We start from the raw sequence: 8782 nt of genomic DNA on the forward strand, positions 1-8782 counted from the left end.
TTCGGCTTGATCGAATTTTTTAAATTTTTTATTTTAAGTTAGTTTAGTTTTTTATTTTTTTATATTTTTTATTTTAGCTTTTTAGACTTGTTTTAACAAAATAAAGTTTATTTTATTACTTTTGAATATTATTTAGTAAAAAAATCAATAACTTTTATATAATGTTTTTAAATATACCTTTTTATATAGAACTTTTGAGTGATTTCCACTTTTTAAATGTAATATCGGGTAAATATAATTTTTTAACTTGCATTTTATAAATCGTCCAAACACTTCGGTTCGAGTTAATTTGTGGTTTATTTTCGATCTTTCCAACCATAAGGATGACCTTGTAGGATCCTATAACATTGGCACTGTTGTTAAAATATTTCTAATATTACAAACAATGAGTGATATTTAATAATGCATAATTGCTACCTAAGTTACAGGAAATCATAGTCTGACATAACCTTTCTATGATAACATTATCGTGCAGTAATCTCTTTGTTCGTGATATCTAAATTGAACATAAATCATTGAACAATCACACTTGTATAGTTTAAACTTTTATTTTTTTTGAACCTCGAGTATGCTAAGACAAACAAATAAGTCTAGTATATCATATCATTTCATTTAAGCATGCCATGTATTTTTATTCTTAATCAATGGCTCAATAAATCATTCTCATTATGTAAGAGGGACAAATCCTAATTTGATCTTTCATATCTCGTTATATAGATCGTAAGGTACTCAACAAACAGTCTTTATAGTACTACCAATTAGTGAAGACATTTGATTATGTCAATGTATATGACTCTTGCAGTTGGAACTATGACGAGCCCAAGTCTAATGATCATGTATATCATTATCACTATGAGAATTGCAATGACTATTTACATAATAATCCAAGAAACATTCTCATGGTGGGTCAGTCCAGCACTACTCCTATAACATAATATCCCACATCCATAACAACATTTTGTCATCAATCAACAACGTATTAGTATCAATGCATTATTGTTGCCCAAAAGACATTTCAGAATAATCATACTATTCTTATGAAATTATTATTAATCGATTTATTTAATACACAGAAATAAAGATTGGAAATAACAATGACAAATGCCTTTACTAATAGACTAGGTAAATAAGTATACTATTACAATCATCTTATGATTGGTCTTTAGGCATGCTTCAATAATCTCTCATTTGCACTAAGACCAATCACTCATGTATCTATTCCAAGTAATAAAGGTTGACTATCATGCTTATGCTTTGTCAAAAAGTACGTTAGTGAATCTACGATGTTATCTTGTTGGTACTTTACACATTTTTTACATCCTTTCAATCAGGAATTTCTCAAATGAGATGAAAGCGTCTAAGTATATGTTTGGAGTGTCGATGAGATCTAGATTCTTTTGCTTGTGCAATAGCTCCATTGTTGCCACAATAGTCTTATAGCATCTAATATGCTAGATACATCTCCTAGTTAAGTAATGAACTTTTTAATCCAAACAACCTCTTTTGTTGCCTAATTGGCTTCAATATACTTGGCCTCTATTGTACCACCATTAAAGCAAAATCGACAATCCAATTGTGATCTAGATTCGTCATTATCGAGTTGGAAGTCAGCGTCAGAAATTTAAACGAGTACATAACATGACATACACAATAAACCCAACAACAAATTCATCGAGATTTACTTAAGTGCTTAGTCATCATGCTTAAAACATATGAATTATTTAAACGAGTACATAACATGACATACCATAATAAACATATGGAATGTCACTCATGCGTTCTCTTTCTTGTGGCATTAAAGAACATATTTCCTTCGAGAGAGAAATTTCATGTCTCATGGACAAAAATCTTTTATTGGGTTATTCCATGTTGAATTGTTTTAGTGCTTTGTATGAGTTGTCTCAATCTATCTATATAGATTTTTTAGTCCAAATATTTAAGTGGCCTGACCAAAGTGGCTTCTTTCCCCCCACAAATGGTAAAATTACTATATAAATCTCTTAAAAAGTTAATAAATTATAAATTAAGACTTTATACTTTATATATACCACATTAAAAACAATTATGCCATGTTGAAGTTACTAGAACCTCCTCAATGTTTAATTTCCTTATAATTCGTTTACATAAAGAATTTATAAAATTTAAAATTATAAATTTTTATTAAAATTTCTAATTTTTACCCTTTAGACTTGTTTGTTTCAAAAATTTCTAATTTGCTTCCAATAAAAAGTAAGGTAAAAAAGCCTTAGTAACAAATTTTAAAATAATAATACTGACCCAATAAAAGAGTAGGGTCAGATTTTATTAAAACCTTATAACCATTAGGTTTTAATGGGTCGGTATTGTTATTTTTAATAAAAAATTATAATTTTAAATTTTATAAATTCTTTATAACTTTTGTCTATAATTTTACAATTTTTAAATAATTTTTTAATTTTAAAAGACTTAATTATTATTTTTAATTTGTTAAGAAGGTTTTTTTTTGACTCTTTAATTTTATTAAACTTAAATTTTTTATTTTACTTCCAATAATAAAAAACTAAAACTCCAATATCATACATTACCATCTTGGAATTTAGTAGGAGAGTTGTGGTTCGTTTCAACAAGTCCACTCATCTTATCCTATAAGCATATTTTCAACCTTGCAAAATGAAATTATTTTCTTTCGAAAATTGAGGTCTACATTTTTGCTAATAAATTAATGTCTTGAATTCTAAAGAATTTTCTTTTGATTTTTTTAGGTTATATCAAATACCAAAGATTGAACAGCTTGAACTTTGTGACATCAAATGATAGACCCAACTAGCTCTCACAAGTCACAATCAATCCACCCTTTGACTCCGTCTTGTACGTTAAGAAATGTTTAATTATCATTCCCATCCTTTTACTCTTTGGACTTTTAAAATTTAATCCATCTACTTTTTATTTTACAAACTTAGTCTCCTTAACATTATTAGATGGACTTCTATTGAATTTGAGTATATGTTATCCATTGGATATTAATTTATAAATTAGACATTTGAATATAAAATATCACAAGTTCAAATTTGATGAAAGTCTATCAATAATACTATCAACTGGATTTTAATTTTAAATCGGACAAATAAAGTAATTAAATTTTTATAATTAAAAGTAGAAAATATTAAATTTTATAATTAAAATTTCCCATTTTGATAAACTTTTTAATATTTAGCTTATTAGTTTACGGTGCAGAAATTTACATAAAAATATATTTATCATAAAAATCAAACTTCGCTTTGGTTAAAATCTTAGATATAAATCACATCACTTGAGATTATTATTTTAGATTTATTTTGGGTTTAAATTATTTTTTATAGATTTTATACATAATAACACCCTCATGTAAAATTATTCGTTGATTTGTTGATTTGTAAAAGGAATAAGTTTTTAATTAATTTTCAACTTAATTAATATCCGGTTGAGTCGTGATATCAAGTCAAGTAACACTCGTGGTTGTTTGAGCATGACAAGACAATTAGATCGATTGGTTCGAAAACTAGTTAGGGTATCAATTCGGAGAAAGGCATTGGATTAGTTGAATCCAGAATCAATATGGATTAAATTATTTTATGAACTATTAATGATTTGTTTAATTAAACTGAAAGGAACGATAGAACTGACAAATCGATAACATGCCCGATTTGATCAACCATCCAATTCTAAAAACGTTTAAGCCATATGATACAATAAAAGAAGAAAACAAACTAAGACAACTTCCAAGAAACTCAAAACACACACACACACTACAACATCCCTCCATCTTCAAAACAAACCCAAATTAATCAATATCCCTCTCAATAGGAAGTTGAGAAACCCTAACTAAACTATCATCCCTAACACCACAAGATCCTTTACAAGCAAAACTAAAGAAACCCTTCTTCAAAACAAACCACCCTCTTCCTTTTTTACCTTTGTTGCTCCCTTTGGTACACTCTTTATATGCTGCTAAAAAAGGGTCATCACCACCATCAACACCACTTCCCTTTGAACAAGTTCTCAAAGGGGGTTGAAAAACACAAGGTGGGAGAGGGATAGCAATGTCATGCATCGGTACCTTAGCGATTTCTAGTCGACATGGAGGTGGGGGTAGCTTTTTTTGTAGAGTGTAATGATCATCACCTTCTTTAAAGGATTGTAATAATTGGGGTGTTTCTTTGGATATACCTGGCTTGTTTTCCCATGAGAAGGGCACGTTTCCTTGAGATTGATTCATTTTTTGGGGGGGTGGACAAGAAATGGTTTTGGTTTAAGGATGTTTATAATAAAGGGGTTTTCTTGTATGTATGATCACATAATTTCCTTGTATATAAGATGTGAGAAAATTACTAGTAGAAGGCCAAGTCATAGGAGTCTATATCATAGAATAACTGGTAATGGAGAAGAAAACACTTTGGTCACTGCTTTATCTTTGCATTATTTGCCGCCTTTTGTACGTTATGAATTTGACCTCATTTGATTTTTAGGCTAAACCACACCTAAGTTCGTTAAACTATTAGTAAGTTTATATTTTGATTACTCAACTTTAAAAAAATATAAAATAGTCACTGAACTATTCGAAAATTTTCATTTAAGTCACTAAACTATTTGAAAGCTTTTATTTTAAGTTATTGGGTTGTTAAGTTTTTATTCTTTTTAAAGTTTGGTTAACGAGCTCCAAGTGATAATTTGACGATTGGTGCGATGAATCAATATCTATCGTTTTTATTCTTTTTAAAGTTTGGTTAACGAGCTCCAAGTGATAATTTGACGATTGGTGCGATGAATCAATATCTATCGATGAGTAAAAAACCATACGTTAAATCCAAGTTGATCTGACAGTCAGTATCATCAAAGATCGAAGAAGAAAGCTATTTGGATTTTGGTTCATAGATTTGTGACGTTCAAAACTGGTTCATAAAATAAAATCTAAAGTAGAGAAGAGAAGGGAAAGAAGAGTTTTCAATTGATGTAGGTTGTGCGAACAAAAAAGGCTACAATACAACAACGATTTTAACAGCTTGGTGATTTAAAAGAAAACTTTTGAATAGTTTAATGATCATTTTATAACTTTTTAAAGTTGAGCGATCAAAACATAAGCATACTAATCGTTTAATAGATTGATTTTAGGGTGTGACAGTTAACATAATAAAAATCGCGTACGTTTTATAGCTAACGCGCTTTCCTTTTACAACAAATGCGTGTGCTTTCTACTTATATGATTTAAGTTCAAGTTCTATTCCATGTTTATTTGATTTTTTTTTTCTAATGCATGTTGTTACAAGCCTTTTTTTTAATTTTAATTAATATTTTTTTATTAATAAATATGTTATTTTCAAGATTTTAATTAACAAACATGTTTTTAAGTTTTTATTTTATTTTTAATTTATATTTTTAATTAATAACTTCTTTATTTATATAGACAAAATAATAAATATGTAATTATATAATAAAAATATTTTTTTATATTTATCATTATGTTAAATATATTTTATTTTTCAAAAATATCAACTAATTTTATATACTTTTCTTTATATATAATTTTTATATGTTAAATATTTATTTTTTCATTATGTTAAATATCATATATGATATTTGAAATAATTAATTGATTGTTTATATTATAATTTATCATATTCACAATGTACGTGAAAGAATAATAATATTTGAAATAATTAATCAATTTTTATTTTAAAACTTACGGTATGCATAATGTACATAAAAAAATAAATATTTGACATATAAAAAATATATCAAAAATATTTTTTAAATAAAATATATTTAACATAATAATATATAATATATTTTCATTATATATTTACATATTATTGATTATTTTATTTATATAAAAATTATTAATTAAAACATAAATAAAAATAAAATAAAATTTAAAACTTGAAAATAACATGATCATTAATTAAAACATTAATTAAATTTAAAAGAAAAAACATGAAACAACATGCTTTGGAAAAAAAATCAAATAAACATGAAAGAGGACTCTGGGACATAAAGTAGAAAACATAAGCATTTAACCATCAAACAGTAGATGAAAAACACATTTGGTATAAAGCACTTTCCGAAAAATGCTTTTTATAGGACGCATTTTTTGTTATATTAGTTGTCACACTCTAAAATCGACTTATTTTTGTAAATATCAATCTGGACTTGTTAATAATATTATTAGTTTAACGATAGTAATTAAATATATTATCAATTTGGACTTAATAATAATATTATAAAATTATAGACCAAATTATATGAAATTAAAGTAAAAAGATTAAACTTCAAATTTCAATATAACAGAGGTACTAATACCAAAATTAAACACTTTCATTTCTATTATTTGCCGCCTGTTAGCACTTTATGGCTCAAGACTCATAGCCTAAAGACAGATTTTATTATTATTCTTATGAAAGTAGAGAAAATTAGTGTATATAATATAGGGTAAATTATAAAAATAGTCACTTTTGTTTGCCTCATATTACATTTTAGTTACTTATGTTTGAAATGTTACGTTTTAGTCACTTACGTTATCGTTTTTGTTACAAAGTGGTCATTCTACCATTAAGCTTCGTTACCTCCCTAACAGCGGTCTTACGTGGCAGTCCAAATGGGCTTTAAATGCCAACTTGGATGTCCTACGTGGTAGTCCAAATTAAAAACTTATTTTCATCCCAATAATTGAACATCCAAGTTGGCATTTAAAACCCATTTGGATTGCCACATAGGACTGTTGTTAAGGAGGTAATGGAGTTTAATAGTAGAATGACCACTTCGTAACAAAACAATAATGTAAGTGACTAAAATGTAACATTTCAAACATAAGTGACTAAAATGTAATTTGAGGCAAACAAAGTGACTATTTTTGTAGTTTACCCTATTATATATATATATATATATATATATATATATATATATATATATATATATGCCAATTTGCATTTTACAAGTTAAATTAACATAAACTTTATTCGAGGGCGGAAACTCAATCAGGCAGCCACAAAATTTGACAAATATCTTCAATTTGGCTTTAAATATTGTAAACCAGTACAACTTAGACCATAGTTTAATTGGTAATTTGATTTTGGGTTATTTGCATTTAACATCCTTCAACTATAATTTATTTTTTAATTTGATTCTTAAACGCCAATCATGCCATACTGTCAACTTAACCATAAATTTGGATCCTACATGGAGTATTTTCAAAATACATGCTAATCAAATTCTAAATATGTCTATATCTATGGTGTGAACAACTTAAATATAGTCAATGTTAATAAAATTTAGGGACTATTTTTTTAACATGCTAGATCTAAGCAGTTAATGTAGGTATACATGTGTTTGTAACTTAACCTATGTGTTCTAAATTCTCCTATTCGAGCTGGCGTTTAACGTCCAAACTTATGGCTAATGGAAAGATTTGATTGATGCAAAATATTCCTCAAGCCGACAAATGCTCCCCTAACTTTGAGAACTCAATTAGCATATTTTGAAATTTGGATTTTTTTTTTTTGGTGGTGATTTGGGTATCTATTTTAAAATCTATGCTATAGTTTTTTTAGAGGGGGTTCTGATGCAATTAGCCCTTAAAAATTTGTAAACCAGTACCATTCAGACAAAAGTTCAACTGGGAATTTGATTACCATACTTCCATATTGTAAGAAAAAAACGGGCACATCATATACAAACAAGATTAATTTTAGGTTAAATATGCCATTAGTCATTGTACCCTTCATGAAATGAGAATTTAATCCTTATAGTTTTGTTTCTAGAAATTTAGTCCCTCTACTTTTCAGATTTCAGAATTCAGGCCCTACCGTTAACAGTGTTATGTTTACATTGTCAAATTCATATTTATTACCTCAATTTTTTAGTTACATGGCTACTGAGTCAATAAAAAAAAATTATTTCAAAATATCACGCTAACAAATTTAACAAAAAAATTTAAGAATTAGACCTAAAATGTGAAATCTTAAAAGTAGAGGGACTGAAATCATAAAAATAAAAAGTATAAGGACTAAATTTTAAATTTGTGGAGGGTGACATTTTAACCTTTTAACACGTTGTCCATTCAATTTTTGCAAATCAACCCTGTTTTTTCCTTTCAAACACCGACACACTCTTAACATTACAACTACTAACATTACACGAATACTTACACGACAGAATAAACATGTTCTTCTTGTTCCTAGTCTTGCATGTCCCGTCGACTTTGTCATCGGTACCCCTACCCCCCGGCTTACCGTTCGTTGAGTACTCCGTGCATTTCCTAAATGCCGCCACAAAAGGGTCTTCCTGCTTATTGCCGTTGTTAGCATTACCCTTCTTTTCCGAACTACTCGGTGGTGTCTGAAGTTGGCATGATGGAAGAACGCCGTTCAAGTCGTCGACACAAAACCGAGCACTCTTCGACAAACAAGGAGGAGGAGGCAAATTTACTCTCACATGTCGGAGACTGATACTGTTTTCTTCGCATGTCACCTTTGAGACCCCGGGTTTGAGTTCCCATGAAAAAGGTACATTAGCATTGTGACTCATTTTTTGTTTTGATACTAACAACACTAAGGTTTGATCATAATGTGTTTTTAAGCCTATGATCAGTTGCTAATGTTCCTTTAAATGTGTGTTAGCTTTTAAATTAATAAAGCATATTAGACAAATTTTGTATTTTATATGAAAGAAGTCCCCAACGGCTTGCATGTTTACATCATGAAGAAAACGTAGAAATGGTGCTAATGAATTACAATTTCTTTTTTAAACTTAAAATATGCCACACGTCCTTATA

Source organism: Gossypium raimondii, chromosome 6, assembly GCF_025698545.1.
Source record: "Gossypium raimondii isolate GPD5lz chromosome 6, ASM2569854v1, whole genome shotgun sequence".
In the NCBI taxonomy this organism is placed as follows: Eukaryota; Viridiplantae; Streptophyta; class Magnoliopsida; order Malvales; family Malvaceae; genus Gossypium; species Gossypium raimondii.